Genomic DNA, 8,088 nt, shown 5'->3' with positions numbered 1-8,088 from the left:
CACTTTTGTGCAGATACTTTCTTTTGATCGCCCGTTATTGCATTTTAATGCAATGTCACAGCGACCAAAAAAAATGTAATTCTGTTTTTTTGATTTTTTTCCCGCTACACCGTTTAGCGATCGGGTTAATCCTTTTTTTTATTGATAGATCGGGAGATTCTGAATGCGGTGATATCAAATATGTGTATGTGTGATTTTAATTTTATTGTTTAATTTTGAATGGGGCATGATTTAAACTTTTATATTTTTTTATTATTTTCATCTTTTTAAATACTTTTTTTTTTACTTTTAGCATGCTTCAATAGCCTCCATGGGAGGCTAGAAGCTGCCAAAGCTTGATCGCCACTGCTACATATAGGCGATGAGCAGATCGCCTATATGTAGCAGAAATACAGCAATGCTATGAGCGCTGTCCACATTGTGGCGCTCATAGAAATCCGTCATCAACAACCATAGAGGTGTCCTGGAGACCTCTGGTTGTTGTGCCAACGCATTTGTGACCCCCTTATCACGTGAGGGAGGTCAGCGGTGAGCGTATTTCTGACCACGCGGCCAGAGCGCTTGTTAAATGCCACTGTCAGTGTTTGACAGCAGCATTTAACTAGTTAATAGGCGAAGGTGGATCGCCATTCCACTTGCGCCTATTGCAGGCACATGTCAGCTGTTCACAGCAAGAGCCCTCATCAAAGCGGGAGAGATGTCCAATGACGGACTATGTCCGTCATTGGACGTTAAGGGGTTAAGATTGTTGTACTTGTGTTTATTATGTACACCCCTTTTCACATGTAAACCACCATGGAAAAAATGGAGCTATAATAATAAACAATGGCAATAATATACACATTGGTTAACAATGACCAGATAGTGGTCAATGTCCAAAATATAAAACTTCATAACACATTCCCACTAAACATTTTACTAACTAAATCTATTTTCTTTAGAGTCATTTAGTTTAACCCTTTGGTCAAATACATAAAGTGCAAAATTACAGAGCCAATAACAGAAAATAAAACAAACAAATAAAGAAAACAGACAAAACAAAGACAACACATATAACCAATCAGAACAATGAAAATAAGGTCATTTTGTGGGATCAGAGAAACATAGTATAAAAACAACAAAGTATTAGCATAAAGACAGAATATAAAACTTATCCACAAGAAGACCATTAATATGAGGCATACAGGTAGGACTAGCTTACCATTTCTATTACCTGTATGCCCATATTAATAGGTCCTATACGTCTCGTGGAGGGGTGACAGATTCCATTTAAAGCATAAACACACATATATTAATTCTTATCTATCTACTAGGATGACGACAGCTGTCCAGACCTGCATCCCACCACAACAACCACTCCGGAGTAATCCCTGGCGAATGCTATCCTCCTCAGTGACACAGTGAGGGGCTACGCACCCCCTTCTGCTCTGAGGGTATGTACTCATCTAAGAGTGATGCTCAAACTGTTGGGGTGCAGCTGTGGGACCCTATTTTCAGAGATGATGTCCTCCACCCAAGTCTCAAAAGCTGAAAGGGTCTTCAGGAGAGGTGGGTAGTCGAGCTAGGCTATCAGACGGTCACCTCTGTAGCTGTAGTGTCATCCTTCCTATGGTTCCATTCAGGGGTGAACAAGGGCAGACATGTTGATGCAACTTGTGCAACTGCACACGGGCCAAGAGATAAGGGGACCAATTTCCACCTCCAAAGCAGATGAAACTGTGCGGTATGATGAGTCGTTGGGATGATCATTAGCATAAAGACAGAATATAAAATTTATCCACAACAATACCATTAATATGAGGCATACAGGTAGGACTAGCTTAAAATTTCTATTACCTGTATGCCCTTATTAATAGGTCATATACGTTTCGGGTGGGGAGGGAAAGATTCAGTTTAAAGTATAAACATATATTAATTCTTATCTATCTAATAAGATGACGACAGCTGTCCAGACCTGCATCCCACCACAACCACCACTTCGGAGTAATCCCTGGCGAATGCTATCCTCCTCAGTGACACAATGAGGGGCTATGCGCCCACTTCTGCTTTGAGGGTATGTACTCATCTAAGAGTGATGCTCAAACTGTTGGGGTGCAGCTGTGGGACCCTATTTTCAGAGATGATGTCCTCCACCCAAGTCTCAAAAGCTGAAAGGGTCTTCAGGAGAGGTGGGTAGTCGAGCTAGGCTATCAGACGGTCAGCTCTGTAGCTGTAGTGTCATCCTTCCTATGGTACCACTCAGAGGTGGACAGGGGCAGACATGTTGTTGGCACAACTTGTGCAACTGCACATGGGCCAAGAGATAAGGGTACCCATTTTCACCCTCAAAGCAGATGAAACTGTGCGTTATGATGAGTCATTGGGCTGATCATTAGCATAAAGACAGAATCTAAAATCCATCCACAACAAGACCATTAATATGAGGCATACAGGTAGGACTAGCTTACCATTTCTATTACCTGTATGCCCATATTACTAGGTCATATACGTCTCAGGGGACGAGGGAAAGATTCAGTTTAAAGCATAAACACACATATATTAATTCTTATCTATCTAAAAGGATGATGACAGTTATCCAGACCTGCATCCCACCACAACAACCACTCCGGAGTAAACCCTGGCGAATGCTATCCTCCTCAGTGACACAGTGAGGGGCTACGCACCCCCTTCTGCCCTGAGGGTATGTACTCATCTAAGAGTGATGCTCAAACTGTTGGGGTGCACCTGTGGGACCCTATTTTCAGAGATGATGTCCTCCACCCAAGTCTCAAAAGCTGAAAGGGTCTTCAGGAGAGGTGGGTAGTCGAGCTAGGCTATCAGACGGTCACCTCTGTAGCTGTAGTGTCATCCTTCCTATGGTTCCATTCAGGGGTGAACAAGGGCGGACATGTTGTTGATGCAACTTGTGCAACTGCACACGGGTCAAGAGGTAAGGGTACCAATTTCCACCTCCAAAGCAGATGAAACTGTGCGTTATGATTAGTCATTGGGCAGATCATTAGCATAAAGACAATATAAAATGTATCCACAACAAGACCATTAATATGAGGCATACAGGTAGGACTAGCTTAACATTTCTATTACCTGTATTCCCATATTAATAGGTTATATACGTGTCGAGAGTGACAGATTCCGTTTAAAGCATAAACACACATATATAAATTCTTATCTATCTAATAGGATGACGACAGCTGTCCAGACCTGCATCCCACCACAACAACCACTCCGGAGTAATCCCTGGCGAATGCTATCCTCCTCAGTGACACAGTGAGAGGCTATGCGCCCCCTTCTGCTCTGAGGGTTTGTACTCATCTAAGAGTGATGCTCAAACTGTTGGGGTGCAGCTGTGGGACCCTATTTTCAGAGATGATGTCCTCCACCCAAGTCTCAAAAGCTGAAAGGGTCTTCAGGAGAGGTGGGTAGTCGAGCTAGGCTATCAGACGGTCAGCTCTGTAGCTGTAGTGTCATCCTTCCTATGGTACCATTCAGGGGTGGACAGGGGCAGACATGTTGTTGGCACAACTTGTGCAACTGCACATGGGCAAGAGATAAGGGTACCCATTTTCGCCCTCAAAGCAGATGAAACTGTGCGTTATGAAGAGTCATTGGGCTGATCATTAGCATAAAGACAGAATCTAAAATCCATCCACAACAAGACTATTAATATGAAGCATACAGGTAGGACTAGCTTACCATTTCTATTACCTGTATGCCATATTATTAGGTCATATACGTCTCAGGGGACGAGGGAAAGATTCAGTTTAAAGCATAAACACACATATATTAATTCTTATCTATCTAAAAGGATGACTACAGCTATCCAGACCTGCATCCCACCACAACAACCACTCCGGAGTAAACCCTGGCGAATGCTATCCTCCTCAGTGACACAGTGAGGGGCTACGCACCCCCTTCTGCTCTGAGGGTATGTACTCATCTAAGAGTGATGCTCAAACTGTTGGGGTGCAGCTGTGGGACCCTATTTTCAGAGATGATGTCCTCCACCCAAGTCTCAAAAGCTGAAAGGGTCTTCAGGAGAGGTGGGTAGTCGAGCTAGGCTATCAGACGGTCACCTCTGTAGCTGTAGTGTCATCCTTCCTATGGTTCCATTCAGGGGTGAACAAGGGCGGACATGTTGTTGATGCAACTTGTGCAACTGCACACGGGTCAAGAGGTAAGGGTACCAATTTCCACCTCCAAAGCAGATGAAACTGTGCATTATGATTAGTCATTGGGCTGATTATTAGCATAAAGACAATATAAAATGTATCCACAACAAGACCATTAATATGAGGCATACAGGTAGGACTAGCTTAACATTTCTGTTACCTGTGTGCCCATATTAATAGGCTATATACGTGTCGAGAGTGACAGATTCCGTTTAAAGCATAAACACACATATATAAATTCTTATCTATCTAATAGGATGACGACAGCTGTCCAGACCTGCATCCCACCACAACAGCCACTCCGGAGTAATCCCTGGCGAATGCTATCCTCCTCAGTGACACAGTGAGAGGCTATGCGCCCCCTTCTGCTCTGAGGGTATGTACTCATCTAAGAGTGATGCTCAAACTGTTGGGGTGCAGCTGTGGGACCCTATTTTCAGAGATGATGTCCTCCACCCAAGTCTCAAAAGCTGAAAGGGTCTTCAGGAGAGGTGGGTAGTCGAGCTAGGCTATCAGACGGTCACCTCTGTAGCTGTAGTGTCATCCTTCCTATGGTTCCATTCAGGGGTGAACAAGGGCAGACATGTTGATGCAACTTGTGCAACTGCACACGGGCCAAGAGATAAGGGGACCAATTTCCACCTCCAAAGCAGATGAAACTGTGCGGTATGATGAGTCGTTGGGATGATCATTAGCATAAAGACAGAATATAAAATGTATCCACAACAAGACCATTAATATGAGGCATACAGGTAGGACTAGCTTAACATTTCTGTTACCTGTGTGCCCATATTAATAGGCTATATACGTGTCGAGAGTGACAGATTCCGTTTAAAGCATAAACACACATATATAAATTCTTATCTATCTAATAGGATGACGACAGCTGTCCAGACCTGCATCCCACCACAACAACCACTCCGGAGTAATCCCTGGCGAATGCTATCCTCCTCAGTGACACAGTGAGAGGCTATGCGCCCCCTTCTGCTCTGAGGGTATGTACTCATCTAAGAGTGATGCTCAAACTGTTGGGGTGCAGCTGTGGGACCCTATTTTCAGAGATGATGTCCTCCACCCAAGTCTCAAAAGCTGAAAGGGTCTTCAGGAGAGGTGGGTAGTCGAGCTAGGCTATCAGACGGTCACCTCTGTAGCTGTAGTGTCATCCTTCCTATGGTTCCATTCAGGGGTGAACAAGGGCAGACATGTTGTTAATGCAACTTGTGCAACTGCACACGGGCAAAGAGGTAAGGGGACCAATTTTCACCTCCAAAGCAGATGAAACTGTGCGTTATGATATGTCATTGGGCTGATCATTAGCATAAAGACAGAATATAAATTTTATCCACAATAATACCATTAATATGAGGCATACAGGTAGGATTAGCTTAACATTTCTATTACCTCTATGCCCATATTAATAGGTCATTTACGTTTCGGGTGGGGAGGGAAAATTCAGTTTAAAGCATAAACATACATATATTAATTCTTATCTATCTAATAGGATGACGACAGCTGTCCAGACCTGCATCCCACCACAACCACCACTCCGGAGTAATCCCTAGCGAATGCTATCCTCCTCAGTGACACAGTGAGAGGCGATGCTCTGCCTTCTGCTCTGAGGGTATGTACTCATCTAAGAGTGATGCTCAAACTGTTGGGGTGCAGCTGTGGGACCCTATTTTCAGAGATCATGTCCTCCACCCATGTCTGAAAAGCTGAAAGGGTCTTCGTGAGAAATGGATAGTCAAGCTAGGCTATCATATGGTCACCTCTGTAGCTGTAGTGTCATCCTTCCTATAGCTCCATTCAGGGGTGGACAGGGGCGGACATGTTGGTGCAACTTGTACAACTGCAGACAGGACAAGAGGTAAGGGGACCAATTTCCACCTAAAAAGCAGATGAAATTGTGCGTTATTATAAGTCTTCGGGGTGATCATTAGTATAAAGACAGAATATAAAATTTATCCACAACAAGACCATTAATTTGAGGCATACAGGTAGGACTAGCTTAACATTTCTATTACCTGTATTCATTCAGTGACATCACTAGTAGAAGGTAATGGGGTGAAACCAAAAACCAAAACATTTAGTGACATCACAAGTAGTGTCTTATGGGGGCAAAGCTAACAACCAAAACATTCCGTGAAATGAAAAATAAGAGCTAATGTGGATGAAGCCAACAACCATAATCTTCCGTGACATCATATGACGCAGCTATTTGGGGCGGATCAACTATCCCATCACTCTAAGACAGTGTTCCCCAACTCCAGTCCTCAAGAGCCACCAACGGTTCATGTTTTCAGGATTTCATTCGTATTGCCCAGGTGATGGAATTATTGCCTGTGCAGGTACTGCAATTATCATGTAGGCCATACTAAGGAAATCCTGAAAACATGAATCGTTGGTGGCTCTTGAGGCCTGGAGTTGGGTGCTCTAAGACATAACAAGGAACAGCTAATGTGGGCAGAGCCAACAATCACCACATTCCATGACATCACAAGTAGCAGCTAGTGGGTGCGGATCCAACAACCTCACTTCCACTGAAGTGCATTGTGCAATATACTAGAGATCAAACTATATGAATCCTACCAATGTGGGGGAATATTTGAATAGTTTTACTACATATGGAGCTAATATGTATATACATCGGTGTTGTACAAGGATTTCCCAAAATTGGTTGGATTTATATTTTTGACCTGGACTGTATTTTACTATGTGTCTCTATAACATCCGACAATTACATAATTATCTTCATGTTACATGTGTTCCCTTTACAGGATGTAACTTTAATCTCCCAGATTTGGATGATTCTATAACAATACATGGCCTAAAAATCGAGAAGTCGTCATGTTCCAGTTATGGCTGAGGGGATTCTCTCAATTATAACTAATCTATGGACCTGATGAGCAAGGAAGTCAGAAACCAGTAAAATGTGATGGATAATCGGTAAATCATTGTCATTTCTGTACTTGAAGATAAATCCCGCCACATCCTATGTATCTCTTTACTGTTGGAAGAAAGGCTGTAAAATTTGGACATCTCCTAATATGAGGGGTTCAGTATTTATTTTGCACCTGCTTGTATTATAGAGAATAAAGACTCCTTAATGAATAAAAAATAAATGAGAAATAGATGATAGAAGAAAATGAAGGACACAACAAGAGATGACATAGCACCGACTTACCTCTCTCTCCACCGTCTGCAACTGTCAGATGGAATGTTGGCTCTGCAGCTCTTTACACAATGTTTGTGTGTGATGTCATAATGCAAGGGAGCGGAGCCAGAAACCTCAACATTCTGTGACATCATCAGCAGGAGCAGCAGCTGTTTAAAGAGACCAGAGCAGGCCATACAACCAATTCATTACAATATACATGAAATGGACTTTAATTATCCACCTTGGCTTCTTAAAACTTTTATAAAATGCCACAATGTTACCATACACTGTAATTCCGGAGTTGTTCCTACTGATTTGAACAGTGATAAATCAATAATAATAACCCATATATCCCAGTATTATAGAAGATTAGATTATATGGATGGTTGGATGGGGAGGTGGACATGCTACTGTAGGATAATGTTACTATATACCAGGGTTGGGCTATTACTTATCCCAAGGGACTACATGAGAGACTGTAACATATTAATTACAATTATTATTTTATATTAATAATAATTTTATAACTTAATATTGAGCAGAATTAAATATGCTGACACCCCATACATACCATATGAGCCCATATACAGCTCTCCTCTATACCTCTTTATACTGTAAGAGCTCACACCTAGCTTCCTACATACAGTATGATTCCTCACATAGCCCCTCTATATATGTTGTCAGAACTCACATAGCCTCTCTACATATAGTATGAGCCCCCACATAGCCTCTATATATAGTATGAGCCCCCACATAGCCACT

At 42.6% G+C, this 8,088-nt stretch overlaps 1 long non-coding RNA gene across 1 annotated transcript; it reads left to right on the top strand.

Annotated features, from left to right (window-relative positions):
* Window positions 1-4,964: 4,964 nt before the first annotated feature.
* LOC141080206 (uncharacterized) lies at window positions 4,965-7,619 on the top strand. Its single transcript, XR_012228794.1, has 3 exons — window positions 4,965-5,164; window positions 5,671-5,790; window positions 6,947-7,619. It is a non-coding gene; the product is annotated as an uncharacterized lncRNA (long non-coding RNA).
* Window positions 7,620-8,088: the final 469 nt, after the last annotated feature.

Source organism: Dendrobates tinctorius, unplaced genomic scaffold (genome assembly GCF_039654945.1).
Source record: "Dendrobates tinctorius isolate UK_male_01 unplaced genomic scaffold, ASM3965494v1 ptg000769l, whole genome shotgun sequence".
Taxonomy (NCBI): Eukaryota; Metazoa; Chordata; class Amphibia; order Anura; family Dendrobatidae; genus Dendrobates; species Dendrobates tinctorius.
The sequence above is the reverse complement of the archived record's forward strand: the minus strand, read 5'-3'. Positions and strand labels throughout refer to the sequence as shown.